General features: G+C 36.6%; 1 long non-coding RNA gene across 2 annotated transcripts in view; it reads left to right on the forward strand.

The window, feature by feature from the left end:
• Positions 1–2276: 2276 nt before the first annotated feature.
• LOC140498517 (uncharacterized) overlaps positions 2277–22997 on the forward strand; it is a 30800-nt gene continuing 10079 nt past the window's right edge. The window contains exons 1-2 of one of the 2 annotated variants that reach the window (XR_011965124.1): positions 2277–2487; positions 21858–21986. This is a non-coding gene — a long non-coding RNA (uncharacterized lncRNA). The remainder of the gene's footprint in view (positions 2488–21857; positions 21987–22997) is intronic. The other variant, XR_011965125.1, reaches the window with a different exon arrangement.

Genomic DNA, 22997 nt, shown 5'->3' on the forward strand with positions numbered 1-22997 from the left:
TTGTCTTCTGCAGTCTGATAATATGTAGTTACTTTCATTGATCATCACATGATGTGATTTTAAGTCCCATCACCGTCCTATGACATGGTCACTAGTCTTTTCACCAACTTTTTTTTAAGGATTCAGAATCTCTTAATGGCCTAGGGTAATAATCATGAGCATCAACCTTCATTATATACTACATACATATCTTGCTAAATATTTAATTGAATTAGTAATTTTTAAATAATGAATTTTGGGAGTTGCTATTAATTACTACCATAATTTATTTAAAGAGCACTCTAGATAGCTAAGATGTTTCAAAGAAGTCAAATGTCACTACAAAAGATCAAGGACAAAATTGCTTCTGTTCTCCAAAGATTATGCTCTGGATGTACAGAAAGTCTATCCAGGGTGAGTTCCACAGAGAAAGTGGCTGTTCAAAGGAAGGAATAGCTGTAACTATAACAGGTTCTGGTAGAGATAGGGTCAGGTACTTGAAATTACCTGTAGCAAACATATTGAACACAACAATCAAGGCATTGGTGATTTGGAGGAATTTCCAAATTAATCCTTTGTAGTCTTAGAAAGCTTAATTTCTGTACAATACAAAAGGGGAAAACCAAAGCAATTTGTTTCTTTGGACAGGACTGGCCTACCTTAGAAGTAAGCAGAGTAGTCTATGTGTTATGTTTCTTTGTATCCTTGGTACGTAGCAGAGTGTATTTCACATAATTGGCACTTAATGCTCTACACCATCTAAATTATATTCCAATCAAATGCCAAAGTTTATCCATTCTACATCAACATTTCTTATTTCTGTCCTCTTTTCTCCACTCCTAAGAATACCAACATGGTTCAGATCTTCATAATCTGTTAGTTAATTTAGCTTTAAATTAAATATACTTTTCAACACTACTTTAAATTTAAATGGATCAAAGTTAAATACCCCTCCACAAAAGTCCTACTGTCTGTTTCTCATTGTGGCATGGCGGTAATTCTATTTTCTCCAAGACTGTGCTAGGCCAGTCTACACTCTAGCCAGACCCCACACTAAAACGGAAAATCTAGAAGCAAAAGAAATGTCTACAAATTCAAAGAGAATTCTCACCAGGAGAATGGCCAACCTCAGGTTTTTGTCGATCTTGCTCCCTATAATGAGATAGAAAAAAATGCAAGTCTTTTTTTAGGATGAAGAGTTGGAGAACTAAGGGTATGAAATGTGATACATGTCAGAAACAATCGCTGGATTGACTAGTTTTGCTTAACTATTACTTTGTTGAGAGGGAAGGTTCACTGCAGAATGGAAAGTGGTATGTATGTAGTGATGGAGAAAATCAAAATGGCTGAGGTTCTCCCCAAGGGAATTATCTCATTAATCCCCGGAAGCTTTCTGGAGAGGCTACATTCATAAAGCTCTGTGGTAGTTTATGATGTATAGCTTAATAAAAAAACCTGCCATGGATGATTGACAGTGTAGGGTCTGGTACTTGGGAAATACTACTTTGAACCATTCAGCTGATAAGGCATCTGGAAAAAAAAAACAGTTCTGAAGGATTGGAACATGGGTTGAGCCAGAGGAGTGATATCAGAAATGGAATAGGCACCCAGAAAAGGGATTTGGCAAGGCCAAAGGCAGGCCTTCTCTTGGCAATCTTACCTTTGTCTAGACCTGGTTTATATGATTGGAAGCAGAGTATGGCAGACTCTGGGTGATCCCAGGACCCTAAGGACTTTGCTTTTGATTCAAGCAGGGTTGGGGCTTATCTGTAGAATTACAGGATTTAAAGCTAGAAAGATAGCTCCCTATTTTATAGATGATAAAACTGAGGTCTAAAGAGGTAGAGCGATTTGCCTAAGGTCACACAAGTATAGAGACCAGAGATGAATTTACAACCCACACATATTGACTTCACATTCAGTGCTCTTCATACCAGAGCAGGTTGCTTCTTCCTGATCCCCTTTTGGCTCCATCCAATGCGTATGGCCTCAGTGCTGCAAATATCTAACTATCTCCATTGTAGAATAAGGCATGGAGTAGTCTCTGTCCTAGAATTAGTGGCCAGTCTTCACTTCGCCTCAGTTTCCTTATCAGTAAAATGGGGATGATAATAACAGCACCTACATCTCAGAGTTACTGTGAAGATCAAATGGGATAATAAGTGGAAAGAACTCAACACAGTGCCTGGCACATAGTAAGTGCTATGCAAATGTTAAGCATTATTATTACATCACTACTGCTTACCTTCATGATTCTAACTTCCTTCATTTGTGACTCTGCTACTGAATTTCCAGATTTCAACCCCATCCCTTGGTTGATATCTCAACCTAGAACTTTTCTTAGCACCCAGGGCCTCCTCACCCTGGAACATCTTTCCCTCATGCCAGCCCCTTCTCCCACGGGTGATTTCCTCTTCAGGACTCTGTTTTATAAGGCTCCTAACCCCCCCAACTTTCATTCACTTCCTGGTTCTATCTCTGACTTTTTGGACTCCAACATCATGACAGGTATGAGTGTCTTCCCTGTTGCCCCCAATTAACCCCTTTTCAATTCCCTCTTGTGTGTTACCCTCCCATATTAGAATGGAAGCTGCTTGAGGACAGTGACTACCTTTCTTTTACTTGTATTTGTATCTCCAATATTTGAGACAGTGTCTGACAGATAGTAAGAGCTTAATAAATGTTTGTTGCTTTACTTTGCTTCACCTGTGTTAGAGACCCTGAAAAGTGCCTACCTAATCCCCCCCTCTTTGAGTGACTTCTCCTCAGTTTGACCCCTTGCCTCCTTGGAGATCAAGTAACATATCTGTTCCCTCCTTTCATAATTAGCTCCCCTAGACTTAATCCTTTACTTGCCTGGATCTGTAGTAGTTATCAGAGACCTGAAACTTTTAACTGCTTAGAACAGCTGGATACCCATTTCCATCCCATCTTGATCAGACCTGTTCCACTGCCTGGTGGGACATACCCTGGTATGGCATATGGTGTCTGTGTATCCTGGTGTGACAGCAATACAACAATGCTTTTCTTTTATATATGAGACTTAGGACTCCAAATGTCACCCTCCCTGCAGCTTTGCATCTGGCCTTTTTCCTAGTCTGCTTCAAGGATGTCGTCTGATTCTGATCTTGCCTAGGCCACTGTGGATATTCGAGCCAACCCTGATTTCTCAGCATGAGAAAATGTATCCCAACAGGTTACTTATTCTAAAAAAGTTAAAAGCACTTCAAAGAAGCTTTTTCTCATAGCATCAAAGCCATAGAGTTACAGGAAGCTTTTCCAGACCAAAAGAAATCCACTATAGAGAGAGAATAATTGTTGAAATGAGGACTCCTGCCATTTGCTTTGCACAGAAAATTAGTTCACAAGCTGAATATTTCTCCCCAGGAATAAGCTCAAATTTGTGCAGGAAAATATAATGACTGACTGGTTTGTTTTTTTTTTTTCTGTTAAGCAGCCATCTTGCTAGGAAAGGATAGCGTTATTGGGATGTGAGAAGCATCTTGTTTGATTACATGATTAAACTGTATTTGAAATAAATAACCTGCTTCATGGTTTTGGAGTGCTTTAGTAGCAGTAACTGATAATTCTCTACAACCAATTATATGGTAAGCATGATTGTTTCCATTTAGCACATGCAAATACAAGGGGGCTTGCTCTTATCATACCTGGCCTTTAGGCAGGGTGCTCCAGGGCATTCAGTGTTACACAAATATCTAGTGTCAATCCTAAGGCTGACTTCAATGTCATCTTTGACTCTTAGAATCATAGTTCTAAAGCAAGAAGGGACCTCTGTGATCATGTAGCTCAATTTACTTACAGATAAGATCCAAGAAGACTAAGAAACTTGCCCAAGATCACAAATAGTATGGGGCAGATCCAGGATTTGAACCAAGATTTTTTACTCTAAAACCTATATCTTCTCATACTTTGCTCCTCTCTATATCCTCTGCAATTCACTGACACCGACCTTGCTGTTCCTTCCTTGCACACAATCACTATAGTTTTCACTGGCTGGCCCTCATGTTCTCCCTCCTCATTCGCATCTCCTCGCTTCCCTGACTTCTTTCCAGTCTCAGCTAAAGTGTCATCTCCTATAAGAAGCCTTTCCTGATTGTTTTAATACTAGTGTCTCCCCTCTGAGACTACCCTAATGTATCCTGTCTATATTTTGATTGTATGTAATTGTTTCCATATTGTCTCCTTTGTAAGACTGTGAGGTCCATGAGAACAGTGATCATCTTTTGCTTTACTTTGTATCCTTCGAGCTTGGCATGGTGCCTGGTATATATAGGCACTTAATAAGTGACAGTTCTTTCCACAATTCCATACTTAATTCTTCACAAAGTCATTTTTTCCTTCCATTCAGATTGCTTACAGATTTATCCCTTTCACTCTGTGCCCACTGACATTATTCTTTTAATTTCTTCTCTCTCTCTGCTGCTAAGCAGCCTAAGACTCCTAGAAGGAATTTTGAAAACTTATACACTAAATCTGCCACAAATTGATGTGGCTAACCTCAACTACTCTCTTACTGCTTCACTGCTATCTTTTATTCATCCTATATAAACAATCATATTTCCCACAATTGTCTGTTTCAAAGCTCCTCTTTCTTGCCAGCTCTGCCCCCTCTCACATCATTTTCAACAGAAGACTTCATCTACTTAATCAACTGAAACTATTTCTCTTTTGTACCTCTATATCCTTACTCATCCCTTCCTCCTTTCTTCTTGTCTTCAAAGAAGAAGCCCTCCTCTTTGCCAAAGGTAAGCCTTTAAGATTAGTTTTGATGGCTCAAAGCGAGTGCAAATAGCAATTGTTCCTGTTTTGGCCAGAAATTTTTAGGGACTTCCCCTCCCAGACTGATTTTTTTTGTTTGGGTAAAAGAGGTCATTTTTTTGTTTTTTCTTACCTATCCTCAGTCACTGAACGGGTATTGCCTCAGATTAACTGTGACCTGGGAAAAATTTTAGCTTAAAAAACCCAAGGTCCTCTACTTCATCCAGAGCAATCTCCAGTCGGCCAGATCTATACCTTGCCACTAGTCCCAGATGACTCTGGAGGAGAGAGTGAGGCTGGTGACTCTGCACACCCTGCCTCACTTAAACCCAACTCACTTGCAATTCAAGACACCATCTTCCTAATAGCATTGGTCCTCTTCAAGAACAAAGGACAAACACTAATCTTGTCCATCAATTGTCAAATTTGGAGAGCCAGGAAATTTCTGACCTACTTCCCTGTCTTCCCAGAATGTCTCACCTAAATTGTCAACTATTTCTTATGCATCTTAAATCTCTTCCCCTCTACTCAATAGACAGTGCCATGGAAACAACAAATGTAAATTTGGACAGACTTCTAGAGTCAGTGGAGGAGAGGTTGGAAAACAAAAACACCTCGAGCAACATTTACATCATCAGAAAGCTTTTGTTGAGGCAGTGCACTACATTTTAAAGTCAGAGGACCAAGGTTCAATCACAACTCTGATGCTACTTTCTGTGTGACTTTGGACAAGTTACTTTACTTTTATAAGGCTTCTATTTCCTGATCTACAAAATGAATGTAATGGACTTCAGAGACCCTGAAGTCCCTTCTATAGTTTAGATGAGACAGTACATCCTATGAGATATTAATTGCACAACACTTTGCTAAAGAGCTAAACAAAAAAAAGATTTAATGCTTTTCAGAAACAATAGTCTCTCTGTACACAGCTACATATTATAAAAATTCATCCAAACTATCGCTACCAGAACATGCCATAGTTACAGCTGCTCCTTCCTTTGAACATCCACTTTCTCTGTAGAACTCAATCCAACAGACTTTCTATACATGCAGAACATAATCCTTAGAGAACAGAAGCAATCTTACCCTTGATCTTTTATAGCGACATTTGACCTCTTTTAAAGCATCTTAGATGTCTACAAAGCTGTTTAAATAAATGACAGTAACTAATAGCAACTTCCAAAATTCATTATTTAAAAATTTACCATTCAAATTAAATATTAGTGAATGTTTTAATGCTGAATGTGAAACAAGTATTGCAATAAATTGGAAATTTATGGATATATATACATATGCATACACATACATATGTGTGTATATGTATATATATGTTTAAATATGTGTATATATGCATACAGTAGAACCTTGGTTTAAAAGTTACTGATTTATGTATGCTTCACTGGATGAGGAAAAATTTTTTGCAAAATTTGTCTTGCAGGGCAAACAAAAATTCATTGTATGATCATCATGTTTGGACTTGAATAACTTGTGAAGCGATGATTCTTAACAATAATGGGTTGTTGCCATTTCCGTGACATTCTGAAAAAATGTCAAAAACAAGTATTGCTAGATAGAGTCCTACTCGGAAGTGAATGTAAAGAAAAAAAATCAGTGAGTCAAAATATGAAAGTGATTCTAAAAATAAGCGAAGGCAGTAGTGTTAGTCTTACTTTTTGTGAAAGTAGCATAAGAGAGAACACTCCTTTCATTGAGCTTGCCAGTGTTCTCATAGAAGGAGACTCTCCTTCCAAGCAATAACCCTGCCTCCTCCTCCTCTTCCTCCTCCCTCTAATCTCCCTTACACTAACCACAACTCTTCTCAAAGGTAAAGCACAGGTTAACTTATTTTATTTTCAGTTTATATTGTGTACTAATCATTGCTGTTGTATTTCAGACACATTAGGGACAAAAAACTTACTTAAAATTATAAATAATCATTTTATATGAATATTTTTAGGGATGTGGTATCAATCATCCAACTTTACATTATTTTCTATGGAAAAATTCACTTTGAAATATGAACAAATTGCATGAGGAATAGAATTTCATAAGGATTAAAATTCATAAACTGAGGTTCTACTATATACATATATATGTCCACATATATACATAGACATGTATATGTATAATATGTACGTATGTATCCCTAGAGGGGAGATCCTAAAATTCCATGTGTATATGTGTGTGTATATATAAGTGTGTGTGTGTGCATGTGCATGTGCGTGTGTGTGTGTATCCTTAGATGATGATCCTAAAATTCTAATCTCTAACATAAAGAAAATATTATTGTCATCAAAGAACTCCCTCAATTAAAAGAAGTAGCATGGAATAAAAACCAGCTTCATAGTGGGGGCAGGTAGGTATCATTGAATTGAAAATGTCATTGAAAATAATTGAAATATTTCCATTATTTCAAGTACTTAACTTACAATTAATTCAACTAATTTATTGGTAACATTTACCAAATGCCTACTATATGCCAACACCCCAAAGGTTACAAGCCAAGACCAAAGTGGAGGCTCCCTCCATCATGTTGGTGCATGATTTTCTGTTTGCAGATGATTGTGCACTCAGTGCAGCCTCTGAAGCTGAGATACAACAAAGTATGGATCAGTTCTCTGTTACTGTGCTAATTTTGGCCTAATAATTAGCACAAGAAAGCACAGATTCTCCATTAGCCACTACCACACCATCCATACATTGAACCATAGATTACAGCAAATGTAGAAGTTTTGAATGCTGTGGATAAGTTCACTTACCTTGGTAGTTTACTTTGTGGATGTACACATTGACAATAAGGTTGATGCATGCATTGCCAGAGCTAGCTCAGTGTTTGGGAGGCTCCAAAGAAAACTTTGGGAGAGAAGAAGTTTTAGACTGAATACCAGACTGAAGGTCTACAGAGCCATTGTGCTGATCTCATTGTTGTATGTCTGTGAAACATGGACAGTCTACCAGCACCATGCCAGGAAACTGAATCGCTTCCATTTGAACTGTCTCAGGAAGATTCTGAGGATCACCTGGCAGGATAAGTTACCAGACACTGAAGTCCGTGCTCAAGCTAAATGCCAAGCATTCAAACTATGCTTCAGAAAGCACAACTCTGATGGGCTGGCCATGTTGTTCAAATGCAAAATGCTCACTTGCCAAAAAGACTATTTTATGGAGAACTCATATGGGGCAAGCGATCACATGGTGGTCAGAAGAAGTGATACAAGGACACTGTCTCAAGGTCTCTCTCAAGAATTTTGGATTTGACTGTACAACATGGGAGACACTGGTACAGAACCACTCAGAATGGCATGCCCACATCAGAAAGGGTGCAGTGCTCTATGAATAAAGCAGAATTGAAACAGCACAAAGTAAACATAGGATGAGCAAATTTGAAGTATCCACCCCAAATATTCATACGGACTATCTGTGCCCAACCTGTGGTAGAGCATTCCAAGTTCATATTGGTCTGATCAACCACAGTAGGACACACTGAAACTTCACTTTATCATGGTGATATCATTTTGGTCCTCTTCAAAAACGAAGGACAACAAGCAACCAACCAACTATATGCCAAGTATTGTGTTAAGTACTGGATAATATTTTTAAAATGGACAAAAATAGTATCTGTCCTCAAGAAGTTTACAACCTATTGGAAGAGACAATGTACAAACATATATTTGTTTGTATATATCCAAAGCAAGATATATAAAGGATAAATAGAAAATTATTAAGAGAAGGAATGCACAAAATATAGATATAGAGGCCAATTCTATATGAAATAAATGAAATGGTATAATAGAGGACAGGAGAGGAGAGGCTAGGGGAAGGGAGGAAAGGAGAGGGGAGGGGAGGAGAGGGGAATCTTGATCTCCGTCCTTTCAGCGATACACCTCTCATAATCCAGCTCAGTTGAGTTTTAAATGACAGGCATCCCCAGTTGGATGCGTATTCAAGGTTTTCCCACTTTAGTACAACCTGCTAATGCTCATTTTCCAACCTACAAAAAACTGCTCTTCTCTTTATTAGAACCTTCTTCCAACATACAACCCTTTATCCACTATAGGTTCTTTTAATATCAACTAAATTTGTGAGTACAGATTCTTTTGCAAAATCTCAATCCTTTTTATTCAAACTGCTTGCATTTGCTGTCCTCACCCAGCACTGATAGGAGAGTGGACTAGGGAAGTCTTGTCTTTCTTCAGCTATAGGATAAAGGATTCTACTGATAGTTTCAGACTAATCAACTACAAATCAAGCACGTGGATTTTGTAGAATAATAAGATGATGGAGAGATATAAGGAAGCTGAGATATGAGTTACAGAGAAAGGACAGCAGTGATTAGAGATAAAAGCCAGAAGAGATAGTAAATTGATATTGTAGGTGAACTAATCAGACCATTTTGGAGAGCAATCTGGAATTATGCCCAAACCTTTGACCCAACAATACCACTACTTGTTCCACTTTAGATGATAATTAGGAGAAAAGGAAAAGAACCTGTAAAATATTTATAGAAGTTCTCTTTATGGTGGTGAAGATCTGGAAATTGCAGGGATGCCCACCAGTCGGGGAATGACTGAACAAGCTGTGATATATGATTGTGATAGGATACTACTGTGCTATAAGAAATGATGAGCTCAATGATTTTAGAAAAACATGGACTTTCACATAATAAGGAAGAACAAAATGAGTAGAACTAAGAAAATATTGTGTAAAGTAACAACAGTATTGTTTTAAGAACTTTGAGCAAATAAATTATTTTGTCTATTACAAATACCCAAATTAACTATAAAGGATATATGAAGAAAGATGCTATCTGCACCCACAGAAAAACTGTTAAATAGATGTGTATATAGAATAATTTTACATATATGCACCTATTTGTGTCTAATGGTGGCCATCTCTAGGGCAGGAAGGAGAGGGAATGTAGGGAGGGAAAAGAAATTTACACGATAATTTTCTTGTATATTTGAAAGGAATAGCAAGTTATGCATGATAGACTTGTAGTTTCATGCATAGCCATCTTTTTATTGTACTATGTGATGGAAATACTTTATTCCTTAACTTTATTCCACAAATTTTATTTATTCTGTAAATTTAAAATAAAATTTTTAAAAATTGCAGAGACTTATGAATCTGCACAATTATAAGGAGGAGTTCCTCACTAGACATTCCCTACAATAATGAAATCACAGGTCTAATTTTTAAAAAGAGATATTTTATTTTATTCAATTGTATTCTATTAAGATATTTTTGAATCCTGTTATCTAATGTGTTAATGATCTCTCTCAGCTTAGTGTCATTTACAAATTATATAAGCATAATATTTTATACAAGATATTGACAAAAATATCAAGCAGCAGTGGGCACAGATTCCCTAGGGAAACTCATTCTTAGATGTTGAGATAAACCATTAATAATGCATCACTATTTGACTAGTTTCACCTAAATTTCTCATATTTTCCACAAAAACAATGTTAGACTTTTTAAAAATGTGTTGCTAAACTCCAGTTAAACTATACAACAGCATTCACATCATCTAGGAACCCTGCATCATATGAGAATTTTTGTACTGCTGCCATTTGCTTCATACTGAAACTTCTAGAGCTTACAGAATATAGCTGAGACACAAACCTTTAGTTCAGATAATTGATTAGTTGGTGATAAGATAATTGTGTTATTTGTTTTTATTATTATGTATATGTAATATATATATAATTTTTATTATTAATTTTATTACCTCTATTCACTTAAGCATGTCAACTAACTATCTCCTTCTGGATAGTCTATGAATTCCAGCTCTAACCCCAATGTTAACTGACTAGCTTATAATTTTGCCTGATGCAGATCATCTCCTTCTGCTAATCTGTTTTTTGATGTGTAAATATTTACCCTTCCTTTGTGCCCTTTGTAAAATTCCATTGTATTCTTCTTGCCTTGTAAACTAAAATATCCATAAGCTTGCTGAAAAGAGGTGCTTGAGACCCAGTTTTTCCCTGTATACTAAGAGTCTATGCTTCAAGCATATAACAAACCAATTATAATAATGTCCCTCTGTGTTAATAAGCACGATTGGCAGCAGTCCATATCAACAAATCTTTGGACAATTTTCATGTTAACTGTCAAAAAAAAGAGGAAGACAAATCAGCCTAGCATAGCCTGTTCTTAATGAATTCGTGTTGCTTCTATCTGATCACTATGTCCATTTCCAGATGTTTGTTAATAATTCATTTAATAGCATATTCTAGAATTTTCCCAGGAATTACAATCAAGCTTATAGTAGTGTAATATTCTGACTTTTTTTGGAATTCCTAAAAATTGAGACATTAAACAGACTGTCTGGAAAATTCTGGATTATGACATAATATATAGCTTCTGCAAAACAGTACCACATGTATTTAACCAAGTGGAGATGATTCACAGTTTTTAAAATATATCTTTTCTTCTTTATCTTAATATACTTTCTCATGTCACACTGTTACAAACTTAGTGTTTGCCCCTAGCCAATAATGGGAACTACTATGATATATTCTAATGCCATCTTTCAAGCTCAAAGATATTCTTCTGTAATAGAAGATCTCAATAGGGTTGGAGTGAAGGAAAAACCTCATATGATAAGCTGCCATTCGAATATAGCCATACCCTCAGTTATGGAAAAGCAGGGAAAGACAAAAGAGGTTGATCTTGGGTGGCATGTAGCAAATATATCAGTCTTGAATTTCTGGTGAAGGAAATATGGGTTGCAAAAGAGAATAATAAGCCTTTTAAGGTTGCGGGACAGGGGCCCATAAAGTGGAAAGATAAAAAAGCCTTAGACATAATTTCTGAAAGGCAGAAAATAGTTACAGTTTTAGCACTCCTTTCAATTCAACATAATATATTAGATATCTATTATTTGGGGGCATTGAACCCAAGAACCTTGGGAATAGCAATTGCCCCCAAACCACTAGACTAGTTTCCAGTTCACCCTCCACACCCACCACTGAGAGGAGAAATCATTTCGGAGAAAGGACCCACCTCCCTCATCACCACCAGCAACAAATGCTGATCAAATGCTGGTCAGATAGGCTCAGAGGCACTGTCAGTAGCCACACCTCCCAGACCACCATGTCCTGGGTTTATTTCATGTAAATTTCTTTTAAATATTCATTGTAATTTTCTATTAATTTTGGAGATAGCAATATTGTCAGTAATTGGAAATTAAGGGGAAAAGAGAATAACTCAATATTCATTTACATATCAAGATTTGTAAGAGAGGTCTTCCTCACTACAGTCTATCTTTTTTTTGATGTATCCTCATTGCTGCCTGGAGTAATCTTTCTATGCATTTTACTTTTCCGGTCTGTTTATGTAGCCTATGTTCTTCTCACCTCACCCCTGTCGCACCACTCTTTTTTCAGGTCCCTGAAGGCTACATTAAGGTTTTGAGCACAATTTGGGTCAGCATTTATTCATAATCACAGCTTATGAGTCCCTTATTTTATGCTTTTTCACTAACTCAAATTGAGAGGTTCTGATTAATTAAACAGAATAGCAAGAGGAAAAAAAGAAAACTTCTTTCCTACTCCCCATACTCAACATGCACACAGGGAAACCTTGTTCCAAAGATGCCCTAATCATCACATATCAAAGAACAGACCCAGAAAACTCATGCTTGAGAGTTTTGCTTTGGTAAGAACACATCTCTGTTCTGAAACTGAAATTTGTTGCTTCCCTGATGAGTTGCTGATGTCATTTGCTGGGCTGCTTCTTTGCTGACCTGCCATGATACTTCTCCACTGCACTATAAAATTGTTATATTCTGCTTCTCTGCTGAATTGAAGTTGCTACATAGCCATTCCCAAGAAAGAGAATGTTTCCAGTTTTTTGTGAGGTAGCCTCAGAGATAGTATAACTCTTTTATGAGTCAAACCCATAGCTACATCTGACCAGCACAGCAAGAGTTTCTTGGATCAAATCTATCTTTTAACTATTTTGCTTCACTCTCCCCAAATGTATATGATATTTGGGTTGGGGTGAGCAAATTCTTTTCAGCTCCCATTATGTCCTTAGTAGCTAGTACCATGCAGTTGGCCCCCAGAATTTGCTCAGCCAAATTGCAGAGGTGGGATGGAGTTGGCAGTCTTTGTCTTGCAATTCCTACAGCCACACCTACATTGTTTTTCTTCCTATATGGAATAACTCTCCAATGCTTACTAAATAAAAGAGAAACATAAAACATAAATAAAACTCATCCTGACATTGAGGACTTTCCACAGTTTGCCTTCAAACTACCCATCCACATTTCATACTACTTCCTTTCACAAGTTCCATATTAAAACCTGGCTAAAGCCAAATTTGCTCTTTGTTCATATCATGTTCTCATTGTACTCTCTTCTAACTCCATACCTTTGCTCAAGCCACCCCCTTTAACTGGAATGAAACATTTCTTGCTACCTTCAACCTCTCTGTTAAAATTTTTACTTTTTTTCAAAGCTTGGTTCAGGTATCATCCCTTCCTTGAAGCCTTTTCTCACCTCCTTCTCCATCCTCTAGCTAAGAGTAAAATTTTCCTCCTCAAAATCCTAACTGTGCTTGGCCTTCTCTTTTGTATTTCTTGGTCTCCAGTGAGTCATAATTGTTTGGAAATATATCATTATTCTTTTCCAGTTCAATGGACTTTAAGTTCCTTGACAAAGAGACCTCAGTTATATCTTTCTTTCTATCTTGGTACCAAGCAGAATGAAGGGATGAAAGATGCCTTTATTAGGTGTTTGCTATGTGCAAAGCATTCTGATAAGTGCTTAAGGATACAAAGAATACAACAGGGAAGCTTTTAACTGCAAGTAAGATGGAAATGCCCCAAGTTGCTTGGGATGCAGCAGTAAAGCAGATGGTAATGAATCTTCTTCAATGTCATTTCCACTGATAAAATTATATAGCAGTTTCTGATGTTGAATCACTGATAGTGTCAAGGACTTTTGTGCCAAGAACTTTCTTTTCTGGGTCTAGGAGACTTGTCTCATTGAGGGAGGCTAAGTGATTTGTCACATGCAGGTAGTAAGTGACATTGCCCAAATATGATTTCAAATCCAACATCCTTTCTTCTACACAATGCTATTTCCTAGAATTTATTCATTCAAATCTTTCCTCTAGAACCCTCATTTCTTTTTAAATTCTTCCCTCCAGAGCTCTTATGTCATTTCTTTCAGGAATTCTAATTGATTTTGTGCCCCAGCTATGTTTTTGTTTGTGGCTTTGCTTTAAATGTTGTGGCGTTATTTTTTTCTTCTTGGTTGGGTCTTGATTGTCTTTTGTTCAGTTCAGTCATTTTCAGTCCTGTCTGACTCTTTGTGACCCCATTTGGTATTTGCCATTTCCTTTTCAACTTCTTTTACAGATGAGGAAACTGAGGCAAACAGGCTTAAGTGACTTGCCTGGGGTCACACAGCTAGTAAGTGTCTGAGGTTGGATTTAAACTCAGGAAGATGAGTCTTCCTGACTACAGGTCTGGCTCTCTGTCCACTGCACCACCTAACTGCCCCTTAGTTGTCCTTATATCTATAATGTTTTTTGATCATCAACATAACCCCTTCTTTATTCATTTTCAAGCCTTGATTCCAAAATCAGGGTTGTGTGTCAACATGAAACTATGCATGCGTGTGCAGAGCTTTGCTTGATCCTAGTATGTATTTTCTGAGACCTTGCTGCTGCTTTCTTCAGGAGTTGAATGTTATGTGCTTCAAGGTCTCAAATCTAGTGAACTATGAACTTACAGCTCCTGGTTTTCTATCTAGGTTTCAGTTTGTTCACACCCCCTCCTGGTCTGAGTTTTGCAGGATGCCAATCCTGGTTGAAGGGTCTAGACAACACAGCTACAGGATGACCCTTGAAAAGACCTTTAGTAGATAGTTGCTGAATCTTGCCATTGATTGGTACTGAAAGATTGTACAGGATTCAGGGCAACAGAATAGCAGATTCACCCCTAGTCCAAACTCACTTGTCAGTGTACAAATCTAATTCAGCTCCAGGGTCAGAACAATACAGCTCCTGAATCATCCCTATCCTGAGTACACAACATCAGGTTTCAACCATATCCTGTATGGTAGAAGGCTGTATGGTAGAAGGCTTCGGTATCAAACATTCACGTCCAAATCTACTTCCCAGTGCCCACAAGCTTCTGGTTGTCTCCCTGTATTATTAGCCAGGCTGGGAAAAGGTCCTCATTGTCACTTTCCCTCATAATTCCCAATTACCATTTGGTCTAGTAGCTCCTTGATCTTTGCTTCCTCTCACTCCACTATCTTTGAAGGTTTCCTGCCTTCTGCTAACCTCTGGCAATTCTCCCTATGATTTCAATGCCAGCGTGGGCCATGTAGACAAAACATTGACATTAAAGAACAAAGAAAACTCTCATTTGTTTGTGTATCAAAACTTTATCTTCTGAAATCAAAGACATATTTGGAATTAATACAAATATAAAATCAGAAGTCATTCCAATTGATAAATGTTCAAAGGATCTGAAAAAATTCTCAAAATAAAAATGGCAAATTAAAAATAATATTACTACAAATCACCAATAATCAAAGAAATGCAACTAAAGACAACCTTATGCCAAGAAAGTTACTGAAAATGACAGAAGACAAAAATAGTGAGTGTTAGAGAGCCTATGGAAACCCAGATCTACTAATATGTTATTAGTGAAACTGTAAAATACTCTAAGCATTCTGGAAAATACTTTGGAATTAAGCTTTTTTTTACATGTTCATCCTCTTTGACTCAGAGAACTCACTGCTAGGTGTCCACACTGAGGATGTCATATAGACATCAAAATAATTATAGTAACATTTTTTGTGGTTGCAAAAAAAATGTGGAAACAAAATAACTGTCCATCAATTGGGGAATGGTTAAAAACTGTAATGGAATATTATTGTGCTATAGGAAACTATAAATATGAAGATTCAGAGAAGAATAGTAAGTCATATGAAGTAATATAGAGAGTGGTGAGCGGAATACTACACAATATATACAGGAAAACAATATACACAATGACTACCACAATAGAAATGGAAAGAACAAAGATCTGAAATGCAGTTCTATGTAATTATAACAAGGAAGGCTGGCTGTGGAGAAGAGGTGAGAAAATACTTCCATCTCCCTTCTTTTCAGGAGCAGAGAACTATAGGCGTAGTTGACATGTTGGTTAGTTTTGCTGAACTGCCTTTTTTCCAAGTTATTTTTTGTTCCTTGTTACTAGAAATAGTGGATGGGAGTGGAGAGGAATATATTTGGAAATGAAGGCAATATAAAAACAAAGGATATCAATAATTTTTAAAAAAGGTTAAAAGGATAAGAAATCCATATTCTGCTAATACTATCTGGCACTTTCCACTCTACAATTTGTTAAAACATTTCTTACCACTGTGATTCAAAGATGTTAGAATTTTCAAGGTGAAAAGGATCTTGGGGATACAGTCCATGCTTTGCATTCTCTAAGTGAGTGAGGTTGCCAAGTTCACAGAGTAGAGCAGAAACAGAGTGGACACTGTGACCCCCAAATCTTGACTCTTTCCAATTCACTTTCTCATATACCCTGTAGCATTCATTACCCTAAACGAGAGGAGAGATAGAGATAGAGACCTGATCAAACAAAGGACAGAAGCATGAGAGAAATAGGGTATGTGTCCTCCTGAGAGGCTTCACACAGAGCTACTCCTGTACACTGTATGTGGTCATCATATCCAGAGGTAATAGCAATGCAACTAGGTGGGACAAGGAGCTGCTTGTTCTGACAGCTGAGTGTAAGGACAGAGACATTGCTGACAAAGCTTATCTGAATTAGACTAATCACTGATTGCACCAAGAGGAATATTCCCAAGTCTTTCTATAAATGTTGATTTGTTCCCATGCTTCTTATTTTTATCAAAACCCTTCCTCTCCTCCCCTGAACCATTTTCAATTAGCTCATTCCCAGTATTTCTTCTTGTAGCCATGATTCAATGAGCTACTGGTTTTTTATGTCTGTTCTTCAGCTGAAGCTAATTGGGCATTCTTCCCATTGTCAAGTCACTCTAAATCTAAATCACATCTCCGCAGACTTTCCACTGGCTACCCAACTTCCCTGGCCACTTACCCTTTCCTGGCAACCTTACGAAGAGTATTTTCTACAGGCTGAGGTGCTAATCATTTTGCAAATATCCCACCAAAATTTCTGACCTATGGCTTCAGATTGTTCATCTGCTTCTGAGGCTGGAGGGTGTTTCCTGTCCACCTCTGCACCTACTGAAAACAGAAGGTGTTGAGGATGAGCTACACTAAGTACTTTTAAATGTATGCATCATCCTTAAAGACTTGGTACTGTGATTTTTCATTTAAACATCTTGCAATTCATTTTGAGACATAAATACAAACTCCAGGATTCAGATATCACATGGCTTTAAAGAACTCTCTGGAGACTATTATGAATCTATAACCAATGAATAGATATTACTTGTAATCACAGGTATCATCTTTTCATCTGTGATGAATGCAATATTGATGATGCTCATCATTTGATAAGCCATTTAGACTCAATCAAAGTGACTAAAATGAATGAGGAATACTGATAATTTTGGTTAACCATTTCTTGGAGGCATTAAAAGTAACTATCAACTGGAGACTAATAGCATGTTGTATTTATGTCATAATTAATGAAATAAAAATTTAAATTGCCATTTTCTATTACACAATTGATAAGGCAGCATATCATACTTTCCCTTTGGCTAATAAAGCATTACTGCAATTGTCACAAATAGTATGTGAGCTAGGTTATAAATTTTATTCATAAAAATAATGTCTTTCAAAATATGAATATTCCAAAACTTCTTTTAGGCACTAATTTAATTCAACTTAATAAATATTTATTAGGTAAAGGGATCTTGGCTAGACTATGAGGCTATAAAAACAAAAACTGCATAACCCCTACCCCCAAGGGGCTTACATTATACTGAAGGGATAGAATATGTACATTAATAAGTATAATAAAAATATTTTTAAGAGAGATCAAACAGTGAAATGGGAGGAGAAGACATTTTGAGGTTACCTTCACAGAGGAGTTGGTACCTGAACTGATTCTTTTTTTCTTTTTAATATTCTTTTCTCTTTATAGTTTGAGTTCCAAATTATTTCCTTCCCTTCCAGCCCTCCCCAGTCCACTGAGAAAGTAAGTAAAATGATATCAATTACACATGTGAATTCATGCAAAACATATTTCCATAATAGCCATATCACCAAAAAAGGCAAAAAATAATAATAATGAAGCAAGAAAACATACTTCAATTTTCACTCACAATTCATCAGTTCTCTCTCTGGAGGTGGATAGCATTTTTTCATCATGAATCCTTTGGAATTGTCTTGGATCATTGTATTGATCAGAGTAGTCAAGTCTTTCACAGTTGATCATCATTACAACATTGTTATTATTTGTGCACAATGATATCCAGTTCTTTTTACTTCACTCTGCATAAGTTCATACAGGTCTTGCCATTTTTTTTTTCTGAAACCACTCCCCTCATCATTTCTCATAGCATAATAGTATTCCATCACAATCATAAGTCATACCTTGTTCGGCCATTCCCTGACTGATAAACATGCCATTAATTTCCATAAAAAGAGCCAATACAAATTTTTTTATGTGTAGGTCTTTCTCCTTTGGTCTCTTTGGAATACATACTTAGTAGTGGTATTCTTGGATTGAAGAGTATGCACAGTTTTATATCCCTTTGGGCATCCTTTTTAGCATTTCTCATTTCTGATAAGTATGTAGTACCTCAGAGTTGTTTTAATTTGTATTTCTCTGAGGAATGGCCCTTATTTTTATATTTATAAATTTGTACAAATACAGTTCCCTATATATTTGAAAAATTAGGCCTTTATCAGAGAAACTTACTGTACAATTTTTTTATATTAGTTCATTGTCTATGGTACCTTTTAGCAAAATGTAGTTTCCCAGTTATCACTTTTAATTCAGGCTATTTTTGTTTTTGCTCTCTCTGAGATTGTGATGGCTCCCCCTTCCTTTTTTACTTTAGCTGAAGCATAAGAGATTCTATTCCAGCCCTTTATTTTACTGTTTGTGTCTCTATTACAAGTGTGTCTCTTGTAAACAACATATGGTTACATTCTGGTCTGTAGTCTATTCTACTATTTGCTTCCATTTTATGGGTGAAATTCTCCCATTCACATCCATAGTTATGATTACTATGTAGTTCCCTCCAATCTATTTTCTTCTTTTGTCCTTTTCTCTCTCTTTTTATCCTGTCCCTCCTCAAAAGTCTGTTTTGCTTCTGACCACGGCCTCACTTAATCTTCTCTCTTATTTGTTATCTCCATTCCTGCCCCATCTTTTATCCCCTTCACTATTTCCCTGTTGGGTAAGATAGATTTCTATGTGCAACTCTGTGTGTGTGTATTTTTTCCTCTTTGAACCAGTTCCAATGAAAGTGAGGCTCAAGCATTGGCACCAACTATTCTTTTTCCCCCCATTAAAAAAGTTCTTCCTTGCAAGTCCCTTTTAAGTGAGAAAATTTTCCATTCTGCTTCTCCCTCCCCCTTCTTTCATGCATCCCTCTTTCTTACCTCTTTCATTTTATTTGGAGAATCATCTCAACATAACCAACTCACACCTGTGTCCTCTGTCTATGTAGATTCCTTCTAACTCCCCTAATCATCACAAAGTTGTTAAGAGTTACATGTATAATCTTCCCACACAGGAACGTAAAAAGTTTAACCATAATGAGTCCTTATGATTTCTCTGACATGTTTACCTTTTCATGCTTCACTTGAGTCTTCTGTTTGAATGTCAAATTTTATATTCAGCTCTGGTCTTTTCATCAGGAATGTTTGAAAGTCCTCTATTTCATTAACTATTTTTTTCTTCTGAAGGATTATACTCAGTTTTGCATAATAGTTTATTCTTGTGTAATCCTAGTTCCTTTGTCCTCCTGAATACCATATTGTAATCCCTCCATTCCTTTAACATGAAAGTTGCTAACTGTTGTGTGATCCTAACTGTGGTTCCATGATATTTGAATTGTTTCTTTTTGGTTATCTATAATATTTTCTCCTTGACTTTGGAATTTAACTATAATATTCCTGAGAATTTTCATTTTGAAATCTTTTCCAAGAGGTGATCAGGGGATTCTTTCAATTTCTAGTTTACCCATCTGATCTAAGATATCAGGGCAGTTTTTCTTTATAATTTCTTGAAATGGGATGTCTATGGCATTCAAGTAGTCCTGTAATCCTTAAATTGTCACTTCTTGATGAATATTTTCCAGGTCAGAAAGTTTTTCTAATGAGATATTTCACATTTTATTCTATTTTTTCATTCTTTTGAGTTTGTTTTATTGTTTTTTGCTGTCTCATAGAGTCATTAGCTTCCACTTCACCAATTCTAATTTTTTAAGGAATAATTTTCTTCAGTGAGCTTTTGTACTTATTTTTCCATTAGTCAATTCTGCTTTTTTAAGGATTTTTTTCTTTAGGGAATTTTTGTAGTTATTTTTGCATTTGACCAATTCTGTTTTTTAAGTTCTTTTCTTTAGAGAATTTTTGTCCTTCCTTTCCAAGCTATTAATTCTCTTTTCATAATTTTCTTGCATCACTCTCATTTGTTTTCCCAATTTTTACTCTACCATTCTTTAACTCTTCCAGGAATTCTTGTTGGGCTTGGGTCCAGTTAACATTTTCCTTTAGGTTTTGGCTATAGCTGTTTTCACATTGTTGTCTTCTTCTGAGTTTATGTCTCAGTCTCCCTGTGTAATAGCTTTTTATAATCAAGGTCTTTTTTGTTGTTTGCTCATTTTTCCATCCTATTTCATGTTAAAGATGAGTTCTGCTCACTTGTAGGTAGGGAGATTCTGTCTCAAGCTTCATGTTTTTCATTCTGCTGTTTTCAGAGCTAGTTCTTGGGGTCTGCAAGTTTTCAGTGTTTCCAAGGTGATGTGATCCAAAGAAAGCTATGATCACTGCTGTCTTGGTCTACACTTTGGTCTTTACCCAATAAGGGTCCTTGTTTCCTGGCAGCCACAAGGACTAGCACTCCTTTTGACCCTAGAACTGTGACCAGATACCCTATTATCCTGCAATCACAAGTGCTACTGTTCCTCTCTGCCTTAGAACTGAGACTAAGGTCTCTTCTGTCTTGTGACCAACCATGAGTGTTCCTCTCTGCCCTGGAACTATGACTCAAAACTGCTTATGGATAATAGAGTTGCCAGCCAGTGCCAGATGTACCCAATGCCAGCAAAAGGTTGCCTGTAATCTCTTACTGACCAGTTGTCTGACACCCTTACCATCTCTGGACTAAGAGTTCCAGAAGCTGCTACTTCTTCTGCCCTATCACAGCTACCACAGCTGGTGCTGCTGGTGCTGTTGTCCTCACTACAGGAAGCTCCCACCCCAATGACACAGACCTCTCCCTCCTGCCAACCTTTTAAATTATGTTATGCTGGACAAATATCTCATCTTGTCTTTTTTTTTGTTCTGTTGCCTCAAAATGTGATTTGAGGAGTTTTCCTTGGGTGTTTTTTGGTCTGACCATTTACTATTACCTAAAAGTCTCTTTGACATCCCAAAACTATCAAATTGCTTTAATATGATTTGCTGGGAGAATGAGTCTGTCTCACATAACTGTCTGAAGAATGATTTTGGCACCAGTATATTCTATTAACTTTCCATCTTTAAAAAAATCAATTTCAGTTTAATGACCTAGATAATTTTCAGTAAGGAAGGTATATAATGATGGTGGTATATAATAATGATAATAATAATAATAAATTTGCATGGAACTTTAGTTTTCTAAGATACTTTTCTTTCTTAGCATAATAAAAGGGTGATTGCACATGAACCCGCAAATCTATTATGTACAACTTGCTATTTCTTGTAAATATATAATAAAGCTGTAAAAAAATGTTCTTCTCCTCCTCTTTCCTCATTTGCCCTAGATATGGCTACCATTAGACACAAATAGGTGAGTGTGTGTGTGTATTATGTTTATAAAATGTAAAAATTGTACATGTAAAAATGTAAAAAATATCTGTAAATACATACATATGTAAAATTATTCTATACATACTTTTATTTATCAGTTATTTTATTTGAAGAGGAATGTTGGAAGAATTCAACTGGGTTCCTGCATGTGCACTGCCTTCTTACCTCTACATCCTTAAGCTGATTCTTAAAGCAAGACAAGCATTCAGAAAGGTGGAGAGAAAGAAGTAAGAAGTACATTTACTTCATAGGAAATTGAATAATACAACTCCAATTGAATAATACAACTCCAAAACATTTATCACAACTTGGTCTAAGAGGACTAAATATCTTCAAAAATATTTAAAGCGATATTTTTTGTAATAACACAGAACTAGAAGGAAATTAGTTGACTATCAATTGGAAAACATCTGAACAAAAACAATTAATGAAATATTGTGCTATAAGAAATGACAAATATAGAAAATTCAGAGAAATCTAGGAAGACCTGTATGAACTGATGCAGAGCAAAGAATGATTTACATGATGACCACTAGCTATGTGACCCTGAGCAAGTCATTTGTCTTCTCTGGACCTCAGTTTCCTCATCTGTAAAACAGGGATAATAATAAGGCTTTCCTCAGGGGAGTGTTGTTAGGATCAAATGAGACAACATACGTAAAATGCTTTACAAATGTGCTATAATAGTGCTATATATAAGCTATGAGAATGATGATGATGATTTAAAAAGGAAAACAGTAATGAAATTCAACTGGCCAACAAGTGTTTACTAAGCACTAGTTATGTACCAGTCACTGTGTTAAGGGTAAGGATACAAAAATATATAAAAACCTAGTCAATTTTCTTAAGGAGTTCAAATTCAAATGGTAAAGAAAACATGCAAGTTAGCTATTTACATACAAGAGATAGAGAGGAAGAAAGGAAGGAAGGAAGGAAGGAAGGAAGGAAGGAAGGAAGGAAGGAAGGAAGGAAGGAAGGAAGGAAGGAAGGAAGGAAGGAAGGAAGGAAGGAAGGAAGAGAGGGAGGAAAAGGGCATGAGGAAAGGCCTTCTACAGAAAGTATTATTTGAGCTGAGTTTTGAAAGCAACCAAAGAAGCTAAAAGTCAGTGAGTCAGTCAATAGACATTTATTAAGCACTTATAATGTACTGGGAGTTGTGCCAAACACTGAGAATGCAAAGAAATGCAACAAAAGATAAACAAACAAGCAAACCAAAACCAGTTCTTGCCTTTAGGAAA

This window comes from Notamacropus eugenii, chromosome 4 (assembly GCF_028372415.1).
Source record: "Notamacropus eugenii isolate mMacEug1 chromosome 4, mMacEug1.pri_v2, whole genome shotgun sequence".
Lineage (NCBI taxonomy): Eukaryota > Metazoa > Chordata > Mammalia > Diprotodontia > Macropodidae > Notamacropus > Notamacropus eugenii.